We start from the raw sequence: 27970 nt of genomic DNA, 5'->3' as shown, positions 1-27970 counted from the left end.
TTTCTCATAAGATCAATATTTATATTCCCACATCTTTAATCACTTGTGGAAAACATGGAAATAGAAAATAAACATCTTCCTATGTCTTCTTGACAGTGGATGAGAGAACCAAAGTGAGTAGAAGAGTCTAATTAAACCAGAAAGGTTTATTTTAGCTTGAGGGTTCAGAAGTTTCAGTTAATGGTCAGCTGACTCCAAAGCAGAAACCTCATGGCAGAAGGGCATGGTGGGAAAAAGCTGCTCACCTCATGGAAGCCAGAAACCAGAGGACAGGGGAAGAGCCCAAGAAAAGATAAACCCTTCAAACACATGCTCCCAGCAACCTACTTCCTCCAAAGAAGACCCTACCTCCTAATAACTCATTTGGTTATGAAGTCATCAATTAATTAATCCACTGTTAAGTATAGCACCCTATGATCCATTCATCTTTCTAGGCCCTACCTCTGATACTGCTGCCTTGGGGATCAAGCCCTTAATCCACAAGTCTTTGAGAGGACACTTTGTATTTAAACTATAACATTACTTACCTTAGATATTTCATTATAGTAAAGTTGATAGTACAGGTGGTTAATACAAGTGGTCTCTTCTCTAGAGCCTCCAGAGCCTTCTCTTGAAAGAAGGAAATCACAGAGGAGATGGTGATTTGATTATCCAAATGTGGCCTGAAAGTCTCTCTGCAGATGTTGACTATAAAAGTGGAAGATTCTCTGTCTCCTGGGTATCATTGCTTCTAAGTGTACATGGAGCACTTTTGGAAACTACATTTGTCCTTTCATGCTGTGAAAGTACCACTTATCAGATTGCTACTTGAGAATACTCAGAGCACTCCATTCATTCAGTTAGGTAATAATAACCACATGGTTACACAAGAACTTGCAAAGAGGGAATTAACTAACCCATGAAGCTTTTAGTATTTATTCATGCCTTAGGAGTCACTTGTGCTCTGAGAAACTTTTCAAACAAGAAGTTTTTTAAGATCTCATAAATTTTTTCAAATATCCGTCTCTAAGTAAACTGTTAAAATGCCACCCATAATAGGAATCCATTCTTTTCTGTCTTAAATAACTTAAATCATCCATATGGAAGATTAAAACAGTATTTGGAGAAAAGTGATTAGTCATTATCAGCAGACATTTGTTACTTGTACCTAAAAGCTCAGGGATGTAAGTTTCTCCTTCTTCCCTCCCCTCTCCTCCCCATCACCCCCCACCCTGTTTCATCAATTGAACATTTAGGTCCAAACTTTTTACTCCATTTTCATTCTATTGAAAAATTCTATATCTATTATCCTGGGATTACTCAGATACATATTTCCAATATTTCATCGGAAGCTTTTTTGCCATTTTGTATCACTAAATTCTTGATGTTTCAAGTGGTTATTTTTTTGAAGGTCACTTTGAATATTGTATTCTTATTGACTTCCAGTCAAGTTTTCTTCTGGAAAGAATATACCTTAACATGACAGGAACAAATCTTAAGTTATTAGTGGATAAGAGGAGAGAGCCAGGTTTCAGGGTGATGACAGGTAGGATTTTAATCTTTCTCTAGTTGTTTGATGCTTTCTAAAGAAGCATATATTTTCATGCATTACTAATGTAATTAATATTAAAATTTTAAATAAGTATAGACAATCACATAACAAAAACATGATCCACTTGATTTGGAGGTTGTATTAGTCAGGCTCTTTTAGAGAAATGATCAATAGGATATACACACACACATAGATACAGGGACAAGGGGAAAAGAGAGATAGAGAGAGAGCTTTATTGCAAAACCTTGGCTTGTGAGAGTGTGGATGTTGAGAAGCCCTAAGAGCTACAGTTGGCAAGCTGGAGACCCAGGTAAGTTTATGGTGTAGGTTCTAAGTCCAATACTGGACAGACAGTAGAAAATTGATATCCCAGCTCAAAGACAATAGGCAGAAAGGGAGTGAGTTCTCCCTTGCTCGTCCTTTCTGTTGCATTCAAGCCTCCAACAGATTGGATAAGGCCCACCCATACCAGAGAGGGCAACTGGTTTACTCAGTCTACCAATTTAAAATGTTAATCTCATCTAGAAACACTCTGACAGACATCCTCAGAAAAATGGTTAGGCAAACATCTGGGCATTCTGTGGTTCAGTCAAGTTAACACATAAAATTATTTACTTTTACATGCACACACAGAGATATAGTTGTGTGTATGCATGTTTACGTATGCATATATCCCTACTCAAGAACACAGAAATGAGAGACTCAGCCATCAATAGCACTTCCCAACTGATAATTTTACCACTTGCCACTTTCAGAGCTTTACTTTCACTATGACCCTATGCATCTTCATGAACATAGTTCTGGCTTATAATGAATTATCAGTGAGATGTGCTATTTCATTATATTTAGAAAATCTTATGACTTTAACATTGCCATTTGTAAAGAACCTTGGAAAGGGCATGATGGAATTAAAAGATTCTAAAATACCAGAATTTTATTATTAATGTTAATTTACAAATTAAATTATATATCAGGGGTTAAATCGGAAGTGATAAGGATACAAAATCCAGTAACTAGCCATGATCAACAGGAAAAGTATGAGTGTTTATTTGGTATGTTTCCTCATGTCCTCTATTCACTACATCCTTTTATAAATGAAACTACTTCTCAAATTACTGTTTATGCAGTGATTTTCTGTCCTTTGACACAAACATATATGAGGTATCATATTCCTATGAATAAATGGAGAATACAATGAAAATAGCTAAAACAAAGGAACTTATCTGGTTTCTTAGAGAGCTCATTAAATTAATCTCCCTCAGTTCTTAGGGTGACTAAGCTTGGGAAATCAGGCTCAGGAACATGTGTTGCACAGAAGAAGAATCTGTAATTTCAGGAAAAAAAGAAAACATGGAGACAAATGTTACTTCAGCTTATTTGGCTTAAATACATGGCATTTTTCAGATGTAGGGGAGAAGACAAGGTTGTGCAAGTCTACCCTCATCTTCAATTTGCAGTGCCTTGTTTAGTGGCATAATCCATGCTCCCAGCAGTAAGAGATAGCACGCCTAATTACTTAAGAGACCCAGAGAATAGCAGCAAGATCTTCATTAACGGAGGTGTTTCTGGCCCCTTGTGCAGCTTCCTTGGATAAGCTGATTACGGCTTTATTGGGCCCAGCCTTTTCAGGACCGCGGACAGCGCTGTCGCAGCGGGGAATGCTTTTCCTGTTCCATTCTCTTTCCTTTGTACAATTTTAGAGGAAAGTAGACCTGAAGGATTAACTCTTAACATCTCTGCTGGGCAGAGGAGAGAACTGATGTTCATACAAATTAAATGGCATATACAAATCACATGAAAAAATACAAAAAGCCGTCTTGGCAGTAACATAAAGTTTAGGGAAATGATCACTTCAAACAAATGGGTTTAAATCCATTCTATTCTGTGTAGAATGTGAGATTCAGTTTCTTCATTTTGTATAATGGGTATAAGAATGTCTTCTGTGCATCTGTGAGGACCAGAGGCAAAACAAATAAAATGCCTAACAAGACTTGACAAAGAGTAAGGGTTCCATAAATGATAGCTGATAATGAAATCAACTTTCAACCTACACACACCATACTGAGAAAAAACTAAGTTGCAAAATACCACTGAAGCTGCTATTAGCACCCCAAAGGAGTGAAGCAGTGAATTCCAGATAACTCAGAGTTCTACCTGACTCTTTGTAAGTCATACATACTTACTCTTTAGGGCAAGAAGTTTCAAAGGTAACTGTGATATACCCCCCTTTATTCTCAGATTATAAGATTTTAGTACTGTATTAGCCAAAGCATATTTACATAGCTAGGTCATTTGAACCAGAATTTGGCAACTCCAGCAAATTAGACCATTCTATTCAATCTCAAAACCTTGCTCTCTAGCCTTCTAGACTCTTTCACAGTCTCTTTTCTATATCCATGTATCTCCCTTTCATAGGACTAATATCACTACTATCCAAACTCTTTTCTTCTCCTCTTACCCCCTCCACCTTGTGTAGGATATTTACTGAATGACTGCTGTGTGAAAAATGCCACGTGAGAAGGCAGACACAGTTCTTGGCTTCATGGAGCACCTATCTGAAGGAGAAAACAGCATTAAATAAGCAATTACCATAGAGTAGGAGTGTTATCAGCTATAAAGATCATCCTGTTTCAAAGAAGTAAAGAATAACTCTTTTTTATAAGAGCTTAAGGACTCTCATCCACATTGAAGAAAAGTGACATAGGAAATCATTATCATTGTAATAGTCTGGTTGTTACCTCTGCAGCGGATGCATAATGGTAAAAACCCAGTATTGCAAACCTCCTAAAGTGAAATATAAAAGTTTTATTATTGCTGTCATAGTTTCCTCTATTGGAAAAATATCAGAATGCATTTTTTAAAGAATGTATCTAATGGAAAAAAGAGAAATATTCAAGAAGTACATTAAAGGGCCAGGGATTTAGCTCAGTGGTTCCGGCACCTGCCTTCCAAGCTCAAGGTCCCAAGTTTGATCCCTGGTACCAAAAAAAGAAAAAGTACATTAAAATATATATCACAAAGCCCTGAATTCTACCAATAATCACATTGGAAAGGATGCAATGGAATTCTAAAGTTGAGATTATTGACAGGTCAGTCTGGACTGAGTGGTTGGGAGTTGATTTTATGACTAATCCAGATGCTGAACATGTACATTGTACATGCTTTTCTACTTTTGAGCCACATTACTCCATTTATTGCAGATATTTCACATCTAAGGCTTATTATATAAAGCATATGTTGTATTAATAAGGATTTGTATGCAAATCTTCATCCTCGAAGAACTTTGAGATCATTAATTAATACACTCATGCTCTCATTCTAAGAGGCAAGTTTTGCACCCTTATTTTCAGACTTCAGACTATGTGCATTTCCTCTCAGGATGTTCAGGGAAGCAGTAATGGGACTTGGGTATTAAGTATGCAAAATCTTTATCCTCATCGGTGGAAAAGGCCTTTAATTATGTGCTCCCTTGCTCTCTTCTCTTTAACTTTCTTTTTCCTATTTTATTCTCACCAATGTTAGAGATCAGTAGTTTAAAAACACTTAGAGATTAGTAGTTAAGGAATGAATCAGCAGAAGACAAAGAAATGAAATTGAAAAGAAAAAGTATTCAGTTTGTACCTAAATTATACTAACTTACATGTACCTAACTTTTCTTCCCACAATTTACTATTTTACTACAAGAATGATAGCTGCCCTGTATTGAGTGTTGTATCTACCAGGCATTATGCCAGGTACAAGGGATAAAGACATTTTTTTCCTGAGAAAAACAAACTTCTGCCTTCAGAGAATTTATGGAATATTAGAAAGACATTCTTGGAATCTGGTAACTTTGATATGATAAGTATGATAATTGTACTAATAAGTTGTAAAGACTACATAAAGAAAGCATATTTGCCCTAATCTGACAGACATGGAAGAGTTACTATTGGAGTTGATATCTTGGCAAAGTTGTATAAAATGAATAGGGGTTATCAAGGTGAAGTGACTTAGTGTGTTTTCTGTAGCTATAGCTGAGACTGAGCACTTTATAAAGAAAAGATATTTATTTAGCTCACAGTTCTGGAGGTCAAAGAGTTAGTGTTCTAGCAATGATACCGTGACTGTATCATGGATGTGGCAAAGATACAGGAAGGAAACTGGCCATCTACAGAAGGAGCCAATCATGTGAGGAGGCTTTACTTTATAACAACTCACTGTCATGAGAACTCTCTTATTTGGGAAGCCAACAGTAATCTCTTCTAAGGTCTCATCACTTAATTACATTCCACTAGATCCACCTCTTAAAGGTTCCATCACTTTAATGGCACCGTCTTGGGGATCAAGTTTCCAGCAATGAACCTTTTCAGGACACTTGCAAATCCTATCCAGACCATAGCCAGGGAGAGCCTTTCCAGGCCAAGATATGGTATGAGCCCCAGCAAGGAGTTTAGGCCCACAATGGTTGGTATGGTGCACAAAGCAGTTGGGGGAAGAAGCAGGTTGGGAAAGCAGAAAATTGTTTAGCTTTGTTATTTCATAAAGTTAAAGGCGAAGAGTGAAGGAGTTAAATTAGGAGCATTGATAGAGGTCAACTCCATAGCTAATGAGAAGCCATAATTTTCCTCTGGTGGGAGTATATTATCTACATTGTAGACATTTTGTGGAATGAACCTGGATTCCCAAATATATTTTTCATAAAATGTATTTCCTTTATCTGAGCTTCTAATGGCACCACAGTTTCTCATGATTCTAAATGAGATAAAGATTCTTCTGCCTATCCAGTCACTCTGTGAATATTGGTGTCAAGCTCTGCACTAGGCAACACGGAGTGAAGGCTTAGAAAATCACATAACCCGCAAGGAACCCACAATCCAGTAGGGGAAAGAAGCAAGAACAAACACCAACAATTCTCCAACTCTGGGGATATGAACAAATATAAGTATGCCAAGGAGATATGGGAGCATGGACCAGGCAGGGTTGGAACCAGGCTTAGATTGTCAAAAATGTGCCACACCATAGAAGGCTAAAACAATATATATTTATTGTCCCCCAGTTCTAAAGGTAAGAAGTCTAAGATCCAAGTGTTTGCAGGATTGGTTTCATCTCAGATTACTCCTCTGAGTTTGCAAATAGTGGTTATGTTAGCTTTATGTCACTATAAACTTTATAAGATAGTCAGTTTATATAGAGACAAGGCTTATGTTAGTCACAGTCCATTATCTGTTGACCTCATTGCTTTCAGGCCCAGGTTGAGGCAGCAGATCATGGCAGGGAGAAAAACATCTTACCTCATGGGTAGGAAGCCAAAGTGAGGGTTCTATTATTCTCTTCAAGGACCTGCCCTCAATGACCTAAAGATCTCCCACCAGGCTCTGCCTCTTAAAGGCTCCCCCACCTCTCAGTATTACCACACTGTGGACCAAGCCTGCAATACATGGGCCTTTTGTGGACACTCAAGATTTAAACTGTAGCAGCCATCTCCTTGCTTTGTCCTCATCTGGCTTTACCTCTGTGCATAAGGCATCTCTAGTATCTCTGTGTGTCCAAATTTTCTCTTAAATGACAATAATCAGATTGGATTAGGGTCCAGCCTCATTTCCACTTAATCATCTCTAAAGGCCCTTTCTATAAGTACAGCCACATTATGAGGTGCTGGAGGTTAGAGCTTCAGCATACAAATAATGTTAAAGGGACACATTGAGCCCCTAGCTTGGGGCTAGAAATGGGATCTCCAAAGTTACCCAAGGAGAGATGCTTGAACTTACTCCTGGGAGCAAATGAGGAAACAGCTGAGGGCTTAATACAGAGGAGTGGTCAGTGGAGATCTGTGTTTGGAAGAAATCACTGCTCACAGGGAGACTGGAGAGGCTGCTGTTGTTGTTTTGAAAAGAATGAGAGTCTGAACAAAGGCAGGAGGAAGCAAACCATAAGCTCTTCACTTCATGACAGCTAGGAAGGAGAGGGTTGGGGCAGGAACAAAATATACCTTTAAATGCCACAGCTCCAGTGGCCTCCCTTCTCTAACTAGGCCCCGCCTCTTCCTTAGACCACTGAAATATGAATTTTTTCAATGGATTAATCCACTGAGGAAGTTAGAACTCTTGTGATCCGATCAACCCAAATCCGAACCCAGCGTATGAGCCTTTGGGAGAACATTTAAAATCCAATTTGTAATACCTTCCAAAGGCATGCAGGCTATGACCTGCTGCCTCTAACTAGGCCCATGAAGTTTCCATCACCCTGCACAATAAGCACCACTAGCTGGGAATGAAGCTGGTTGAGTTACTTTTCTCATTGGTGAGACAAAATACCCAACAGCAAAATTAAAGGAGGAAAGGTCTATTGTTGCTCACAGTTTATAGAAGTTTCAGTCCATAGTTTGCTGGCTACGGGTGGCCTGGAAGAGGGGCATCACAGAGAAGAAACAGTCCTTGGCAAAGCAGAACAGGCAGAAGGCACCAAGCAGCAAGTGAAGCAGCAGCAGCCTGCCTCTTCCTTTTATCCCTTCCAGGCTACCTGGCTTTCGGGTGGTGCCACCCACAAGGTTGGCCCTTCCTATTATCCATACCCAGAACTGTGCCAGACCAATCAGTGGACTAATTCAGTAACCACACACCCTTTATCCCAGCATCACACACTCTAGATCCACCACCTCCGAAAAGCCTCACCTATGACCACATGAGGTTTTGGGGGGACATCTAGACACAAGCCATAACAGAAGCCTTCAACGCAAAAGAGTCTTTTAAGGACACCAGACCCAAATTCCAATAGCTTTGTTCCCAGAATGATGGTATTGGGAGGTGATGGGAACTTTAAGAGGTGGGAGGTCTTTGGATGACTGAAGGGCATTGTGGGAATGTGATCCCCTCCTCACTCTTTCTTGCCACCCAGCCATGAGGTGAGGATTTTACTTGACTGGACACACCTGCCTTGATATGCTTTCTCTCCTCAAGCCCAAAGCAACAAGACAAATCAACCATGGACTGAAACCTGCAAAACTGTGAGACAAGATAAACTTTTTCCTTTTGTGAAATAAATTTCAAAGGTGTTTTTAAAATAGTGATGGGAATCTGACCACCACAACGTATCATATGGCTAAAATAAAAGAATGAAATTTTGTTAATAGGGTAAGTTGTATTTCACCAAAATCTATATGTTGCAGTCCTAATGATATAGGGGAAATATATGCAACTCCCAAACCTGCTAGATATCTGAAATGTGAGTTCATGTTCTCTAAAATCGAAGAATGAATTCTAAGAACAATGGAGGTTAAGAGTAGGAAAAATTTATTGAGAGAAAGATAGCTTCTGTCTAAGAGAGACAGAAGGAGGACCAGAAAATGGGTTGCCTGCCCCCCCTGCTTTTCGAAGGAGTTTTATATGGCAAAGCCATGAGATGAGGCAGGTACAAAGTGGGACAAAACTATAAGACCCAATGGAAAATTACAAGGTGGGCATGAGGTGGGACAAAATTATGACCAACCAATAAGTTTACAAGTACAGTCACCCAGATAATATTGATTAAATGGGGATCAAATGGGAAAACAAGTCACATACAAGGAATTTCCCACTTAGAATATCAATCACTGTTATCTATCTCTAGGGGAAGTAGCACCTTTTATTTTTTTTATAATGGTAACCAGTAAATGTGGCTTAATTGTTCTCCTGGTTGACTTCTGGCTGTGTTGGCTCCTTGAGGGCTGGTGCCTTGAGGGCAGCCCTGTCTTACTGCCTACAAGATATCTAACTTATCTATCTATAATACTAAGTATAGTATGTTAGGATATGATGTTCTTTTCTTCAAAGAGCCTTTAAAGAGATAATTAAGGTAAAATGAGACCATTAGAGTGGGCACTGATCCAGTGTGACAGATGTCTTTATTAGAAGAGGAAATCTGGACCTACAGAAAGATGCCAGGAGTATGTGACCACAGAGCAACGGCCATGTGAGGACAAAGTGAGAAGACAGCCAAGGAGAGAGGCCACCACCAGTCCTGAAGACACCTTGATCTTAGACTTCCAGCTTCTAGAAGTTGAAGAAATCAGTGGCTGTTGTTTAAGCCCCACACACTGTGTACTTTATTATAGCAGCCAGAGCAGAATAATGCAATTAATAAACATTTTTTCCAGATAAGCTAAATTTGTTCTTCTAAGTATAAAACCTTTGAAAATATTACTGCATTTGTAAGGATACACACAAGTGTATGCACATGTGCACACATATGCACACACACTTTTTTTGTGTGGTGCTGAGGTTGAACCCAGAGCTTCAAGCATGCTAGGCAAGTGCTCTACCACCAAGCTACACCCTCCAGCTCCAAGAAGAATGTATTCTAAGTTGTATCTATAAATGATAATGTAATGAATCCCTTGTTGAGCCCATCAGGTCCTATCTTTCTATCATACATGATGCAGCACTGCCAGGCCCACAGACTAGAGGGACAGTTACCTTCTGTCCCTGATCCCCGATCCTGATGCTGTTAGTTTTTAGGATTTTTGTTTTGCCTTGGTCCCCTGCCCTGCTGCTTCAGGCTGTCACTTCCTTCTGCTTGTCATGTATTCACTTCTAGCAACCTCCTGCCTTCCTCCCAAGGTAGCTGGACAACAAATAAGCAAGTTTGCTTGATTTCTGTGTGATAGAGTAAACAGGCCTGAAGGAAAACCTAGAGAACAAAGGACATGTGTTTTTCTTATGCACAAATTTAGTGACACTTCTTGTAGCTCCTGAGAGAACATTTTAACCTCCTTCCTGGACATTGGCAGCCTGGAAGACAGTCAAAATTGCCATCTAAATGACCTACTGATGAGATGTTGCTCTTTTGGCCAAAATGATGGGGAATCCTCTGTAGATGTGAGGGTCTCTCAGGGACCCGGATTGGGAGTTCTTGGTGTGTTTCACCTGGGTCCCCTCTGCCCACCAGAGCCTGCAGTCTTTCAGCGCATAGTGGCTGCTGAGTGGAATTGCTGTCAGGAGCACTGCCCTTCATGCCTCCTCCTCTTGACATTCTGCCGAATTTGTAACTCTGGTGGGAGACAGATGCAATTTATCTGTCCTACTTCTCTATGAAGATCCAGAAAGATACACTCATTTCCTAGAATTCATTGGGAACCATCAAAAATGTCAGGGCCCATGAACAGACTGGCAAGGCAATTTTTCCAATGTCAAAACAAAATCTCGAGGACCAAAATTGAAGTTGGGCAAATTGGCCCAGAGAAGCCTCTGGCATGGATTCAAAACTGCCTGTGGCTCCCCTGGGACTAGGAGGACAGGGTATGTTGGTACCTTCAGCAAAGATGCTCAGTTTGAATTGAAGACACTTTAATTTATGTGAAGTGATTTCTCTCCAGTTTAACTCGGAGCAGGGCTGCCCTGGGAACCAGGTACCTGATATCTCTGCCCTGTGTACAGACCAAGCGTGTTTATGGATTCCTAGGCAGCAGTCTTGGTAGCCCAGGGGAGGGTAAAGTGGCCTGGTCATACTTCTGCTCATATTCCCTGCCATTTCCAGAACCCCAGGTCTTTCCATTCCTTGTCTTTCTCCCGGTATTTTAACTCTGACAGCCTTGCTCTAGAGAGAAGAGATACCGAGAAATGCAATTAGGTGGAGGACCAGTGAAGCACCAGAGGTGTGAGAACGCTTCTGGACCTTCAGCCCTACCCAGGCCCCAGAAGACTGTGTCCACATAGCTGTCTGTGCCCATCCCACAGCAGATGAGTCATGTTACCCCATAGAACTACAAACAGAGGATGGCTACTGTTGCAAACCATTACATCTTGAGATGAACTGCTTTGGAGCAAGGGTAACTGGAGCAGGTATTCTAGGAGAGATGCAAAGCAGAAAAATGATTCCCAGTCTTCACGGGAAGGCCTTATTATTTAAGATTCCTGTTCAGTGCCTACTTTGAAGGTGCCAGAGAAGCAAGAAGAATTGAGAGAAATAAGATCCCCTCCTTGATCTTGTGACGGTGAGTACAGTACTGTGTTGGTAGCAGCTTTGGGATATTGTGTTTTGTCTTCCCATCCCATCACCTCTTCCAGATGCCCATCTCTGTGTGCATGAGATAGTCAACACTTTATTATAAAACAGACTTTGTGTTGGATGATTTTGCCCAGTTGTAAAAGTTATGATATTTGGTAGGTTTAGTGTATTTAATGTATTTTGAGTTATATTTTCAACTTATAATGGGTTTCTCTGAATATAAGCCCTTTTCAAGTTGAGGAACTAGAACAATGTCAGACAGACTACTCAGGATTCTAAATTTTATGGGCCTTGCCTGAACCACCTCAGTGTCACTGGACAGGGCCTGAGGAGGTTCCCAAAGCTGAGATCAGGAACCTAACCTACCCTACTTGCAAAATGTTTGCTGGTTCTCTGAATTCTATCACAGAAAAAGAGTTTCCAGGAATAGTCAGTAAGAGACATAGGAAAGGTTTTATTAGGTAAAAATTAAAAGGTAGATGCTCAAAGAAATAGATTACAGACCCTTAAGAGAAAGTGGTACCTTATTTCCTGAAACTGGGGACATTTATGTTTCTCTTGAGGGAGTAGAAACCCTGGGAAAAGGTGGCTCAGCCCTGAGAAGGGTACTGGCCCATCTTACAGGTATGGATCCAGTTTGTGTTTTTTTAAAATAGATAACTGAAATATTTTTCAGATTCTCTCAACATGTTCCTTTATCGTAGGATCAGGTTCTTGCCCTTTACTTTCTCGGTCAAGCCAATTTATGGACTTTCAGTATTCCTGAGGAATGTTGATGGGTCTGGAAGGAAAGGAGTCTAAATTCAGTGTAACCAAGGGAATGGTGATATGGATCGCCTCGGGCAACTTTGACTGGGTCACAGACATTGCAGTGTTCTTAAAAGAACAATTCTTAAAAGGTATTATTGCCTTGTCTCCTTTTCACCGATCTTTCATTTCTTCTACCCTAACTCAATGTGGTAGAATCGTGTAACACTGCTGGTCTGGGGGGTGCCCTAAAGGCCTTCTCACCTCCCCCCTCATTCTCGGGGCCCATACTTGTTTTACCAGACATAGCAGTGATGTTTGGTGGCCACTATTTGGCCTATGCTAGGTTGCTTTTTATTTAGCAAGGGGTGTTATTGAATATTCTTGTTAGTATACATCTTCTTAGCTTTCATCTCATAGAATTACCATGGGAAGAGGGATTTTGGGAGCCCCTTGGTCTTGATCTTCACTTTCCTTTAAAATCATCATAACCTGGGAGTTTTCAGCTCAGTGTTTTGTTTTTTCTTTTGGTACCGGGGATCAAACTCAGGACCTTGCACTTGTGAGCCAGGCGCTGGAACCACTGAGCTAAATCCTCCACCCATTTCAGCTTAGTTTTTAAGTAGCAATGACTCATCTGGCACAATCAGCGACCGTCTTAATTGGAATCTCAATCTTCTAACATCTCCCTGTTGCAGTACTACTTTAAGGAAAGGACTGCTTATAGCTAGGCTGCAGGCTACTGTGTATGTTTGAGGAAGAGAGACAGAGAGAGAGAAGAAAGGCAATGTTCACATGATAGAAAGAGACTTAGAGCTGGATTTCCTTTGCTGTCAAGTGTTCCCAAGTGCTTAAGTGCCTTGGGTCCAGGTGTGAGAGAATTAGCCATCTCATAGACCCAGCCTCCTGGCCTTTCCTCATCTTTCTCTCCCCTTCCCTCCCATCACACAGAACCCTTCTCTAACTTTCTAGCTTTGGGCTGCTGCTCTTACAAAGGCCAGAAAGGAAAAAGAAAGACCCCATTGGGAATAGAGTGTAGAGAAGAAAAAGATTAGCATTCCCCTCCCTCATTCCACCTGCTTCAGGAAAACCAGCTCCATTTCCCTTAACTTAACACCTCTCCAGCAAGCTGGGGCTACATTCCACTCAGCAAAGCTGCTCTGGCATTTCCCATTCAAAGCCTAGATAGGAAACCAGAGGGGGAAATGTTGAGGGGAAAATATTATTTTTGCTCTTTCCCTTGAATCTTGGAAGAGAGAACTTATGTGAGTAAAAAGAAAATAAAAAAGGCAAAACAAAGAAAAATAATAATAAACCTTCAATATACCACTCTATTAGAGGCATGCCTTAAGAAATTCTCTAGAGCAAAGCTGATCTGAGGGGTAAGATGGAGCAGAAATATTGCTAAAAAGAAAAATGGACAGAAAAAGAGTGCTGAAAAGATTATCTACTTCTGAAAACCAGTCACCTACTGTATACTAGCTGGTGAGCCAGGAAGGCAGCTTTAAACAAATATGCCCACTGTCATTTACATTTTAATTATTTTATGGGGCTGTAAATTTAGTTGAAATACAAATTTGTTTACCCAAATTCTTCTCTGTCATGTCTTCTCTGTGAAGGCTCAATAACTGGACCTGTCTCATAAAGTTCATGGGGTCAGGATGAAGAATAATGACATCCCATGACAGGTTATTCCAGGATCATAATATCCCAGCCAGACACACCCAGAAGGTCCAATCCTGCCTTGGGAATTTAAAATACATTTGAAAATTTCTCTTCAGAAGAATCGTCCTCCATTACTGTTCTTGAACGTAGAGTGAAAGATGTGTATTGATCTTTTTTTATTATTATTGATCTTAAAATGGGCAAAAAATATAGCAAAACCACCCTGTGGATCTGGGGAGGAAAGAGTTATCTCTTCTGAGGTTCATGTGTTTCTTACAAAGGAACATTTTATTATGTCATAACAGAAAAAAACAAGCTTTCTTCTGAAACATCATTTTCTGGTAGAGAGAAAGATCAGTCCTCCTGCCCTGTGAGGAGGAGGGAGCTTTTTAATAGGTCCAATGTTCCCTCTTTTCATGTAGAAATTCTCTTTAGGTAATCTTCAGAATTGGTCTGAAGACTAGAGGGTTTTGCAGAAGTGAACAGCCTGGATGTCCCTGCTTTTAAAAAAAATTTATCTGTCCCATACTGGTGCTGCCTAAGTAAAAATGAGGAAAGTGAGTCCTACCAACTGTCACAGGGGAAATCTTTGTTCCTTCCCCAAGAAGGGAGCAAGAAATGGCTAAAGGCAGCTCTGGGGCATGATCAGGGCTCAGAACCAAGCTCAGGACATCCTCCAAAAGCCGCTCTTAGATTTGTCCGGAATTGAGCTGAAAGTGCCGTTCTTGTTGCTGTCCAGGGTGTCTAGTACTGGTCCCAGGGCTGGAAAAGACCAGTCCCTTCTGCAAGTTAGGGGCTTAGCGCCAAAGGGAACAAAGGGCTGGAGGGAGCCATTCATCCTTGGCTAGGGATTAAGGGGCTGTAGGGCACAAGGTGGAGCCAAGCCACTTCTAATTCTGCACCATGAAGATGGCTCAAAGGGAAGACATGTGCAGAACACATTTGGGCCTCAGGAACTGGCCAGAGCAACATGTGTCCTGGCCCAGGCAGGGTGGCCCCAAGTTCCCTGCAGACAGAGATGCCAAGGGTCAGTCTCTCCTTCTCTGCCCTAAGTACAGTGCTGCTTTTTTTCTCCCCTCTTTCCTTATTAGCACATGCTTGCAGGACATAGTGATTACATTTGTCATACACAGGAGTTGGTACGTGTACATAACATATCTTAATTCTGTTTTGTCTCCTAACTCTCACATCCCTCCCTACTCTAGTGATGATGATGGTAATGAATGATGACAATGACACTGCAAAAGGCATCACTGCTATTCTGTCAGCTATCCACTCTGGCACACATCACTTCATTGTGATGTAGGTAAGCTGGGTGATTATGCCTATTTCAGGGAGAAAAATTATCAGAGCTAGGAAGTTTAAGTGATTTCTCTTACTCTCACAATAGAGTCAGGATTCATGTTATTCAGAGCATATAATTTCGCAGCCTATATTCTTTATTACACCAAGTTTTTATCCTAAAACCACCCAGAAAAAATCTTAGATGAGGAAAGAGGGCTGGCCTCTAAGAAACGTCTAGTCATAATGCAGACTGGTGTATTTAGCCTGCCAAGAGCAGAATTTTCAAAATAAGGTCATATATTCACAGTCTTCTGTTTATACTTTTGTATTTGACAAGTTCAAGGTTGCCTGGAAACATCCAGCAGAAGAAATGAAAAACCAATATTACATTTTTTTAAAAATCCACAACTTTAATTGAATTTGTTATGTAGATAAGAATTCTAGTTTCAAAGTTCTATTTCTGTATGGCCTTCAGAAATTTAGCTTCTCTTCCCTTTAATAAAACTCATTGGAAATGGCTTTGTAAATTCACAAGTACATCAATAATGCTGGTAAATCATTCTGTTAGACAATGCTAGGCCCTGTGGAGAAGGTAGTACAAAAGGTAATCCTTACCCATGAGGGGATTATTGTCTAGTTGGGACTGATGGTACACGTGCTCTGCTCTTTGATTTAGGATGGGTCATACACCCCTACAGACCCATTGCAATTTGAAAGTATTAGAAGGCAAAAATGCATTTAACACACTATCCCCTCCTAGCTTACTCACACTGTAGGGCAATGATAACAGCCAGCTGTAGCATGTGTGCCATAGGTTCCCCATCACTGCTGTAGTGGTTGTAGTGATTGTTCCCCATCCTGACTGCCTGTTGGCCTGGGAGCTGCCCAGCATTATGAGCAAAGGATTGGACTGTGCATTGCTAACCTGGTTGCTTGGCCCTGTTGCTTTGATCCCATGACAGCATGGTACATCATGACAGGAGCACATGGCAGAGGATCTGCTCACCTCATGGCAGCTGCAAAGAAAAAGAAAAAAGAGGAAGAGGAAGAGGGCTTCCCTTCAAGAACACCCCTCAAACCTAACTTCTTCCCACTAGGTCCCATTGCTAAAGTTTCTCTATGTCTCAATAACACCACAGCAACTAAGCCTTTAGTACATACATGAGCCTCTGGGGAACATTTAAGATCTAAAGCTTGCACTATCCCATGCATATTGCTTCTGCACTGTCATAAAGCCAAAAGGTTATAAGTTGACCCATAACAAGTCAGAGACTGTCTGTCTAATCATTAAAATAAAAGCTATTTGATGAATGAAATCCAGAAAGAGAAAAGGGCCATATATAGTGATCAGTATCGAAGGGTGTTAGGAAACTTAGGATGGGTTGGGTGGACCAAGGACATTGGGCTCAGTGAAAATGCATAAGCACACAAACATAGGTAAACTGGGGTGGGGACTGAGGACAGAAGTTCCAACTGTCCTTCAGGGTTCCTGGAGGAAAGAAGAAATGTTTGGAAATTTGTACTGTAACAAATTATAGAAAGTCAATAAAGCAGCTAGGATTTAAATTCCATACAAGGCAGAAGCTTGGAAAGTGTTTAAGCAGGAATGCTACATTATCTAATGCTGGGGTCAGCCATTAGCCCATCAGTGAATATATATTTGTTCTATCCAAAATAAGCTGAAGCCATCCTAGCCATTTTCCCACCATACAGGGTCCAAGGGGGTCTCCTAAGGAGGAGATGAGGACTTCAACTCACTCCAGGCACAAGGTAGGTTGTGGGTCACTACCTGTCACCACAGAAAAAGCATTTTCAAGATGTGTCAGTGACAGGCATGAAGAGGTTTATTGGGCAGATTTCAAAAGTCCACACACAGAATAGTATGGGCCCAAGGGAGAGGCCCACATTCTCAAGATGGATGATGTAGGACGTATAGTCTTACTGTCTACCAGACTGCTCATCTGGCAGGATATGTTAGGCTGCAAACCATTTCCAGGTTTGAAGTTGGTATCTGCTCCCCGCTAGTATTGCCACTTCCTTGGAGATGGAGTCTATAGTGCTAAGTGCAACTTACAGCTGAAAAGTACAGCTCAGAGCCCACTTTACAGGCTTAAGATTCCTAGAAATTTTGGGGGGGGCGGGGGGTGAATTTCCTGGTAAGGATAAAAGCTTGATTAACTTTTGCATCCTGAAGGTACAGTTTTCCTTTTAAGTGAAATTTAAAGTTACAAATTTCCCCGTCTCCTTCTACCTATCTTGATTTCTTCTATCCTAGCTCAGTTTGATTCAGGTTATTGATTCAGGTTTCCTCTGCACCTCCTCCTGCACTCTATGCTCTCATTTCCCAAGGGCTGCCTTCCAGGTCCATCCCCAGGACTTCTGTACCTCTATTGACCTGGGCTTCCTCGGAATGGCTGCTCACGTAACTTCTGTCATCAATGACTCCAAGAGAATTTCCAGGATTAATTCTCAGGGCCACATTGCCCAAGGGTGGCCCACAACATGCCGATGGCTGTCCTACCTCTGTCCTGGCTATGTGTCTTTGTAGATCCCTAGATAGTTCACAAGTGCCCTCTCACAGTAGTTTATGGTTTATTACACAGGCTTTGGACTATTTCAACAATTCTCCCTCTCAGGTATTCTTCTGTACAGATACAATTTCTGCTTTCATGGGCAGCCAACTTCTAGCATCATTAACAGCTTCCAGGTGTTACTTTCTAGGGAAATAGCAAAGGGGCCTGATGAGGTGCTAGATGTTTTATATTACAGCAGCCCTCCCTTATCAGTAGTTTTACAGTCCACTGTTTCAGTTACCCACAATCAACTGCTCTTAAAATATTAAATTGGAAATTCCATAAATAAACAACTTGTAAGTTTTAAATGGCATATTGTTCTAATAGTGTGATGAAATCTTGTGCAGTCCCATTCCATCCCACCCAAGATGTGGGCATCCACAGGATGTACACTACTTGGCTATTAATCACTTAGTAGCCATCTTGGTTATCAGATCAGTTGCTATATCACAGTGCTTGTGCTCAAGTAACCCTTATTTTACTTGACAGTGGCCTCAAAGTGAAAAAGAAGTGATGCTAGCAATTCCGATATGCCAAAGAGAAACTGTAAAGTGCTTCCTTTAAGTAAAAAGGTGAATGTTCTCAACAATGAGTTAAGAAAAAAAATCATATGCTGGGGTTGCTGGGATCTATGGTAAGAACAAATCTATTCCTGAAATTGGGATGCAGGGATAAAAACTCATGCTAATTTCATCTTAAACTATAAAGGCTGTGGCCATGATGTGTAGTAAGTGTTTAGTTAAAATAGAAATGACATGAAATTATAGGGTTTGTAGCTGGGCTTGGTGGTGCAAATAGCCAGGTGTGGTGTAATCCCAGCACTCGGGAGGCTGAGGCAGGAGGATCACCCTGAGTTCGAGGCCAACCTGTTCTACATAGCGAGTTCAAGTCCAGCCTGAATTACACAGTGAGACTTTGTCTGAAAAAACCAAATAAATAAATAAATAAATAAATAAATAAATAAATAAATAATAGGGTTTGGTGCTATTTGCAGTTTCAGGAATCACTGGAGTCTTAGAACATATCTCCATGGATAAGAGGGACTACTGTATTTTAGGTACTACTACAGGGAAGGAAATGCCAGAGGAAGAATATTAGTCCATCTTTCCAAGGAATCTGCCCCTCATATATCTGTGGTATCAGTTATACCATTTCCAGCCTAGACTATCCTGTAACTCTCAAACCAAATTTTGATGACATTGCTTCCATTTCATTTATTTCTCAAAGATTTCCTACAGTCCCCAATATCGGCTTATCAATCAGAAAATGACCCACAATTACAACTTTTTTTCAACAGGAAGACCCTTAAGTATCATCTCTTCTTTTAAGCTATTCTTTTTACAGATGAACAAACTAAAACCTCCAAAAAAGTTGCTTTCCAAGGATCCTGGTTGCTGGGTGATAGAAGTGGCACTGGAGCCTCATGCTCCTGCTTATTCCTGAGCAGAGTAGGTGTCACTGCCCACTAACAGCAGGCAGAGTGAGCACTGGATCTGCAAGTCCTTCCTACCTGCCCAATGGCTTGGCATCATTTGTGCTAGATTTCCAAGTAGTGCTCATTGGTTGTGATAATGCCATCTAAATAAGATTCCCACCCAACTGCAGTGTGATTGACCTTTCAACAGCTTGTCTTCACCAGATCCCTGGAAATGTCTGAAGTTGGATTTTTAACAATAATAATAAAGTTGAATTTTTCAAAAAAGGTTACAATTTAATTTTAGTTTCCAAATCACTGCCGCTTTACTTCAGCTTTGAAAATTTCTAGATTTCCCAGATTGCTTTTATTTATGGATAAACCACTTTCAACACTACACAGGAACTGTGCTAGGGATTTAGCTCAGTGGTTCCATTGCCTGCCTTGTAAGCGCAAGGTCCCCAGTTTGATCCCCGGTACCAAAAAAAAAAAAAAAAAGACAACTACATGGGAACCAAGAAGTAAGTATTAGAATTAATCTACATAACAAATAGGAATATCAAGCTATGCTCACACCAGCGTACTTACAAAGATGAGTGTTGACAATGCCTTGGGCAGGGCATGCCACCCCATCTTATTTGTAACTGAAAGTTGTATGGTTAAATAGTGAAGAGCTCACAGCTGCAAAGAGGAAGCTGAAGACATCATAATTTTACATGAAACACAATTCTTGAAGAGGTCTGTAATTTTCGATAATGGTATTGTTACTGATTCTTTCCTTATATATCATCTTTCTTTTAGCATGAATTTTTATAAAAGATTCCATGTTTTGAAATATTGGCATGTCTAGTGGAAGAATTGAGGAAGAACTTTCAATTTGCCATTTAACTTGCCTCAATTTTGCTATTTCAAACAAATGCCTAACCACAGCAGATAGACGTTGTCACTAACTGTCTTCAGGGACTGTATTTTTTTTTTCTGGTACCCAGGATCAAACTCAGGACTTTGCATTTGCTAGGCAGGTGCAGGGCCACTGAGCTACATCCCCAGCCCATCAGGGATTGTCTTAAACTAAGCCAAGGTGAGGAGACATTCTGAATTGTCTTGTGGTATCAGTAAGTGTGGTCATATAATCATACCTATGTTTCATCAGAGTAAAATTCAACTGGTATGCAGAGCGATGACTTGAAATTCATCAGGCCACAGCAGGAACATGGCATTTTAAAAATATCCAAATAAAACAATTTTATGTGATTTGTAATAGAAAAGACACTAACGGTTAAAGAGATTTCAAAATGTTCCTCTCCTCTTTAAATTTCAGGGTTATGCTCTGCTAACGCTGCCGGAAATGACTTGGATTAAATGACATGAATCGGGAAGCCAGGGCCATCAGAAGGTAATGATGTGTGACACACACAAGAAGGCCGAGGCCTTCTGGGCATCAGCGGTGGATGTGGGGGTGGGGCCACAGAAACAGATTTGCATGGCTGCTGGTTGGGCTTGGAAGACATTGCAGGGGGCCCCTCAGGGTCAAGGGCAGAGCAAACACAAAGGAGAGTACCCATCTCTTCCAAATTCCTGCAGAATTCCAATCTAGCATGAAAGCGCAAGTCCTAGCAATGATGAGGTGGTGAAAGGGATGCAGAGAGCAAGCTCATGGCCAAAGAGCCAGCTCCTTGAGTCCTTGCGCTGTGTGGAAGAGCTGGCACTGGCACATGGAGCAGAGATGTGAGACAAAGGGAAGCAAGAAAGGATGCCCGGGAAGGGCTCCTTTAAAACTCAAGGAGTTGCATTTCAATATGAGAAAAAATTTCCTTCCTACATCCTTTTTAAAAAAAGAATATCAAATCACCTTCAAGACAGGCCAGAGCCAATTAAACTGTTTTTCTTTATCTTCAAAGCCCAGGAGTAGATAGACTGCAATATGTGACTACCTGTTTGGTTTTTTTTCTCCTTTTTCCTTAAGGGGGAGGGGCACCCTCTTTTAGCCAAAATGGTAGGCATTCTCCGAACAAGGGCTCCAGTTCAGTATTTATATTTGAAAAGCCAAGGTCATTGCAACAAAAATAAAACTGTCTACTTAATCTGATTTTCAAATGAAGAACCAACAAGCCTCATTTCAGGAAATTCATCCCGTAGAATTTCCAATAGTAAGGGTTTCTATTAGATTCCCAGGACTACTGTAACAGAACACTGCAACTGGTACTTTAAACTTGGAAACACCAAAATGTATTCTCTCACAGTTTCTGAGGCCGCCAGTACAAGATCCTAGTGTTCACAGTCTCCTCACCTTCTGAAGTCTGTGAGGGAGAATCCTTCTGCATCTGCTTCTAGCTTCTGGAAGCTGGAAGCTTCTTTGGTGTTCTCCCTTTGTTCTCACATGGTCATCCTGTTGTATGTGTGGCCCAAATTCCCCTTTTTATAAGGACACCTGTTGGACAAGATTAAGGTCCTCATGAATGACTCATTGTGATTTGATTACCAATGGTTCAAAGTCCTGTGCTAGTTGTGGTACTTTGTTATGGTAGCCCTGCAAACCTACTGTTGAGAATTCTGCATGATAAATTTCCTAAGATGAGGATTGTTGGTTCTTGCTTTAAAAATCAGATTAAGTAGAGAGTTTTATTTTTATTTTAATGACCTTGGAAGCTGTAGCTCCCTGGGAAGAATGGAAGATGGACCTTCCAGAAGCACTGCAGAAGCATTTTAGCACTGGAAATCCGGAAGAACTCAGTCCATTCGCAGTCCATCCCTTCTCACAGTCTTTGAACTCAACCTAAGGAGATTTTATTTTTTATTCCTAGGGATTTATCTTTAAAATAAAAATCAGTAGAAAACTGAAATTCCCTTCAATGTGGTGCATTAAGTATGAACTTTTAAATCTCTTCTTCCTTCCTAAAACCTGCAAAGATGACAGTAAGGCAATAAAATGGTTTTAAATAATTATGATTCCAAGTATGTAGCATTCTAGAAAAGACAGAACCATGGATACAGTAAAAGGTCAGTGGTTGTCTGGGGCTGGGGGAAGGGAAAATGAATGGGAGGAACAGAACGTAGAGGGTTTTAGGGCAGTGAAAATATTCTGTATGATACGGTAATGATAAATACATCATCCTATACAGCACCACGAGTGAGCCCTAAGAGAAAGTGTGGACTCTGGATGATAAAGACTCGGTAGTGCAGGTTCATCGGTTGCTACTTCCATTAGGGGTATTGATAATACACAGGCTGTACGTGGGAGAGTAGGGAGTGCATGCTGATCCTGATGAAAAGACTCCGTGTTCAGAAGGGTGTGTGGCAGGGCATGCCTCACACAGGACACAGTGAACCTCTCTCTACGGAGCACAGAGGACCGTGCCTGGCACCAAGCTAGCCCCCATGCATGCCTGCTGTTCCACTGCACTGGAACATCTTGTCCCTCTCCAGAGGACTTTTCCAGCGTGTCCCTCCTGTGGAGAAATCCTCTGGGGCAGTGCTGGGGTCTGGGGTAGGGGTTATACGCCTGGATTCCCCACAGTTCTGAGAACTGAGTGAGCATGAAATGGGCAGGGGTCTCATCCATTAGTGGGCTGACACTCATTTTTACTGCACCTCACCCGCTGCCAGTAGAAGTGGTCGTCCCTGAGATGCCTTGATGTGTCTCAGGCTCTCCACCAGGTAAGCTCAAAGGGAAGAATGAGCTAGAACCTAACTCATTATCTGGCCTGTTCACCAGCTGCCTGCCAGCCGACAGCCATAGCCTTTCCTGGCTGGCCTGCAGTAGGCCCTAGAGAGGCCCTTCCACTCCCTGCTCTTTGCTGGCTTCCCAGGCTTTGCAGCAGGAGTCACCTCCTCTTTCTTCATGTGTAAGTAGATAACCATTTACATACACAGGCAGAATGTCCCTAATACACAGATCTAAAATCTGATGTGTTCCAAAGCTTTCTGAGCAGCGGCAGGAAGCCACAGTGGAAAATTCCCCACCTGACCTCAGGGGACACGTCACAGTCAAGATGCAGGCACACTAAAAACATTGTATGAAATTACCTTCATCATACGTGTACAAGGTGTGTATGAGACATAAATGAACTTCATGTTTACATGTGGGTCCTATCCCCAAGACGTCTCATTATTTCAAAATCCAGTATCTGAAACACTTCTGGTCCAAAGCATTTCAGATGAGGGATGTTCAGCCCGAATAAAACCTCTACAACCCTACAAAGGTAGGTATTTAGAGAAGTCTTACCCCAGCCCTCTTCTCCTTCTACCCCAGCCCCTGCCCCTGCCCAGAACAGTGCGGCTGGGCTTTGCTTCTCTGCCCCTGGTCTCACCCAGCTTCATAGGGAGTGTGAGGTTTTAGACCCCCCACACTCTATTTGTGCCACTGTATTTCATCTTTTGCTCAAATGTTTGTCATCTTCCTCTCCCATTTTCTCTCCTTGTAAGTTTCTACTTTTAATTTGTTTTCTTTGCTGTCGTTCTAGTGGTTTTGTGAAGAAACACAGGGAAGGTCACCAGGTCACTCTCATCCCTTCATTCTCTCTCTCTGAATACCTGATAGACTGTAAAATAGAGCTCACCGAACGCACCAAGTCTGTGTGTACTTTCAGTATCTAAGGAGTAAACACCCTGTGAAGTGTCAGCTGGGACCAGGAGCATGATTGCTACCACTGAGGCCCCCACAGATCCCCTGTCACTGATGCCTCCGTCCCCCCGGGGTGCGGAAAACTTCCGTGGAAGGAGCTGTCTAAAGGGAACACGGAGTAAAGAACATACTATCCTTGGTCCGAGTTACTCAAAAATAAAAAAGTTCAAAAATATATAATGAATTTCCTGCACATCAAAATTTTGTTTGATTTGTATACCTTTTGTAAGAGTTAAAAGAAATTTGCAAACCAGAAAAAAGTCATTTGGAAAACATAGGTTCCCCTTTTGCTGTTTAGAAAATATGATCATCATGTGTTTGTGGAGAAGGAAAGGAGAACTTCAAGTTCTGTAAATCTGCACAATTAACCCTATGATATGAAGCCCTCTGACTCTGTATTAGGATTATCTCCACATTGATGAGGCACTATGGGCTTACCCTGGGTCACACAGATTGTCGTGCCTGTCACAAACCACGGTGTTGTTGTTACCTCCTCGGAGATGTCTCACTTCTTGAGTCATTTGAGTTTTCTCTTTTCCTTTCCTCTCATCCTGTCCTTTTTTCCTCCATGGTCATTATTACCAAGTGACCATTGCTGTCCTTTGTGTTGTGTTTATCGTCTCCCCAGTGTAAATTTCATGAAGGTCTTTCCTGCCTTATTTGTCTGATTCCTAGTACCCCTAAAGCACCTGACACACAGTAGACATTCAATAAATAGGTTAATCACATTTTTAAAAGGATATTTATTTTTTCAAACAAAGGAATGGATTTAACCCTTAAGAGATAAATAGCTGAATGGGGCTGGCTAGATAATATGTCTTTTCACTTCATGTCAAGCCAGAGGGTGTGGAAAAATTTGCCTTTGTCGTTAATTTTTTTCCAAAATCTCTGTGTATCAGAACACAACACAAATGCTTGTAATCAACATATTAACAGGGCATCTAACATTTCCTGTTAGAGCTGGGCCCTTAAAAAGTTAGTGATTAACTAGTAAATGTAACACTTACCATGAAAATCACACCTTCTCTGAAAATTCAGCATTCTGAATCAGGAAGTTCCAGTCCTTTCCACCTTCTGTAGACAACTGGTTTTGCAGTTGGTTGCCGAACAGACTTTATCACAGAGCTGGTTCTTAACCTGTTTAGCAGTTATCTCAGCTTGTTAGGGCAGTATTTCCTGAAGTATGGCACATTGAAAACAATTTTACTTTGAAAAAGAAATACTTCATTTTTGTGTGCTCTGAAAAATGTAAGTGGGAATTGTTATAAGCTGGCCCAAGGAAGCCTGAGGATGCCACAGTGTAAGTGTCTGTGTTGTAATGCAACACAGAAAGTACTTTAGAGGAACTCAGTTTTTCTAGTAGTACTCAACCTGGAAGTCATTCACTCACACCCTAGTCCTAACACTTCGCACCAAACTGCAGGGAGGGAGAAGACTCTCCAGACAGCAGTCAGGGACTGCAGAATGGTGTGGGCTGACTCAGGAGCGTGGGCCTCCCAGAGCTCTTGCACATGACACGGGAGTCCGTGTAGGGAGAGTGAGGGCCACCAGTCTGTCCCTTTGACAAGGTGCTCAATGCCTTTTGCCTCCATTCCCTCATCCCTAACATGGAGATAATATGGTACTTACCTGATAGGGTTGGGGTGAGTATTAAACACATTATTAAACACATGAATGCCTAGTAAACAAATGCCTAATAAATATGACCTCTTACTGTCTCCCTAGATCAGAAGCTTCCTCTAGGCAAAGATTTTGTCTGTTTTGAGCACTGTAGCACCTGACATTGGATCAGGCCTGTCTTATGGTAAAGCTCAGAAAAATTCTGTGGTGTGAATGAATGTAAATGTCTACTACCTGATGGATCTGCACAGTAGCAAAGTAGGAAGAGCAGCATCTATGTAGAAATAATCACGAGGAATTCATAGTTAATGTCTCAGTTTAAGCAATTACAAAGGAAGAATTCTGTCCACGATTGGCGAATCAACTCAGATATAAAGGACTTAGCGCTCCATTGCTACTGGCATGGAATTTCAAACAGTAGATGATACATGAGAGAATCTGAACCAAAGAGTCAGAAAGAGAACAACCAAAGACCTTCTTCTTAGTCAATCCTGGATAAAGATCCCAACTTCCCATTGTGAAGGGATTAAATATTAAGGGCAAAGCAAGATTTCAGTTTCCCAAATATTTGAGGTCACTGGTAAGCCATTGCTACACCTTCTTTCCTGGTCTATGTGTGGTCTCCTTCAGATTCCCCACTGCCCTGCCCCTCACTGCCAGCTACTTCCTAGTTGTCTTAACATGCAGCTCCTGTGGGAAACTCCACATGCCACCCAGCCAGCGCAGAGAGCAGCAGGAGTGCTGGAAACCACACTTTCATTCCTGCCTCCTAGCATGCAGTAGCTGTGACAGCAACAACTTCACACAGTTCACACTGAGTTACTCATTAGTGACTAGAACTGAGTCACCTAACCGGCCAAACCCTCTACCAGTGGGTTCTTTCATGGCAGGTATCTGCCTTCCAGGCCCAGAAGGACTCAGCATCCTAGCAGGTCTGTGGAAATTTTTTCTTGAAAGTTATATTTTTCCATTATAAAAATATAGTATATAACTGAAACATTTTTAAGTACGGAAATCATCCATGATTCTGTCCCCTTTATGCAATCACTACTAATGTTTTAGCAAATTTTATGGCAGATTTTCCCCATGTTTCTAGAGTTGCACTAAAATAATTTGATTTTATATGTTGATTTTTTAAAATTTAAAGCAAGCATTCTCAGGGAAGCTAACAGTCAGGGTTTAAAAAGAAAAATTGAAAGCCAACCTTTTTGGCTTCTTGTTTGAGGTTTCTGTCTTTGTGCCTGCTTCCCTGGTGAGTGGAAGGAGTTAATGTGCCCTTTTTTCTCTTACTATTCCAAGGGTTATGACCTGTGTTTCATGTCAAGCTACAGCGGGTATACAATTGATGGACCCTGTGAGCTCATGTACCATTAGCCCTCTCCCACTTTATTATGGGAAGCTTATTCTGATGTCCATCCCTGGACAGGGCTGCATGGATCCTAGGGTTTTGCTATAGACCTGGTAAAGGGCCCCGAGGTCATTCCAGAGCTGCCACGCAGTCAAGGAGCAGGAAACTCTTCAGCCTCCAGAAGCTTTGGGAGGCAAGAGCAGTGCAAATACTCATCCCCTAATTCCAGCACCAGGATGGTTTGTACCAATCCCTGGGGATTCCATTATGAAATGGCTGTAGAAATAAATGCTCTCTTATCCAGGCTGGGGATGGGAGTCAGGTGCAGTTTGTTCCTCTAAGAATGGAGACCCACCTGCCCAGTTTCCCACTTCAGCCATTCCATATAAAGGTATCTAACACCTTCAACCTCTTAGGCAGTCAGTGTTTCCTTTGTATTTGTTCTGACAAGAGGCAAAGGCTGGGGTTCCCAGTCATGAAGTCTCTTTCTGTGCTCAGAAAGCCTCAAAAGTCCCCTGCAGCCTAGACAGCACATAGAGCAGTTGCTGGCACTGGAAAACCTAAAACCACTTCCTGACTTAGACATCACTTACAGTGGGGCCTGCCATCTTGGAAACCTTCTTGTCATTTGAGTCTCTGGTCTCTTGATTTAGGAGAAAAGAAAAGCAGGAGACGGAGCCAGCAGTAAAATGCACAATTCTCCCTTGAAGGGCTGTTGGGAGCAATGCTACGTAATTCTAGGGAAAAATCATTTGAGTAGGCCTAGTTCTCCTGCCTAAAGGCCAGCTATGGCATTCCAGACATAACTGCATTTTGGCCTCTGGTCACAACTGAGACCTCAGTGATCCCTGGATGCTGTGATGCTCCAGGACAAGACCACACCAGCGGGAGATGCCAGGGAGGGACCAAATCTTCATCTGCACAGTTCCTCATTGTTCTTAGATTTCCACTCCCCTCAGCCTTTTGTTACACCTTGTTTATCCCAATGTAAAGTACTGAACTCTGCATTTCACTTGTTACATCTGTTTCTCCACGTACTGAATAAAAGGTGCTGCAAGCTGGGGGCTTTCGTCTTTGCCGCCCAGAGCAGCGCTGATCAGACCCAAAGCTCAGCTTCTTCTCAGTCTCATTTTCCTACCTTTCCTGTAATTGGCCGTGTGCTGCCGTGGCTCACAGGAGACTAGGACTCACTGCAGAGGTTCTG

The 27970-nt window shown here is 41.6% G+C and overlaps 1 long non-coding RNA gene across 3 annotated transcripts; it reads left to right on the top strand.

Moving 5' to 3' along the window:
• On the top strand, nt 1-27016 carry LOC110343908 (uncharacterized). Of its 3 annotated transcripts, XR_015446639.1 has the most exons (7): nt 1-11477; nt 12196-12390; nt 15109-15209; nt 16901-16957; nt 18250-18394; nt 20496-20570; nt 23638-27016. It is a non-coding gene; the product is annotated as an uncharacterized LOC110343908 (long non-coding RNA). The 3 variants fall into 3 exon arrangements; XR_002386166.2 differs by having other exon boundaries at nt 1-12390; nt 18250-18332; XR_015446638.1 differs by having other exon boundaries at nt 1-12390.
• Nucleotides 27017-27970: the final 954 nt, after the last annotated feature.

Source organism: Heterocephalus glaber, unplaced genomic scaffold (assembly GCF_053883595.1).
Source record: "Heterocephalus glaber isolate CG9 unplaced genomic scaffold, H.glaber_assembly_v1.0 deba00001719, whole genome shotgun sequence".
In the NCBI taxonomy this organism is placed as follows: Eukaryota; Metazoa; Chordata; class Mammalia; order Rodentia; family Bathyergidae; genus Heterocephalus; species Heterocephalus glaber.
The sequence above is the reverse complement of the archived record's forward strand: the minus strand, read 5'-3'. Positions and strand labels throughout refer to the sequence as shown.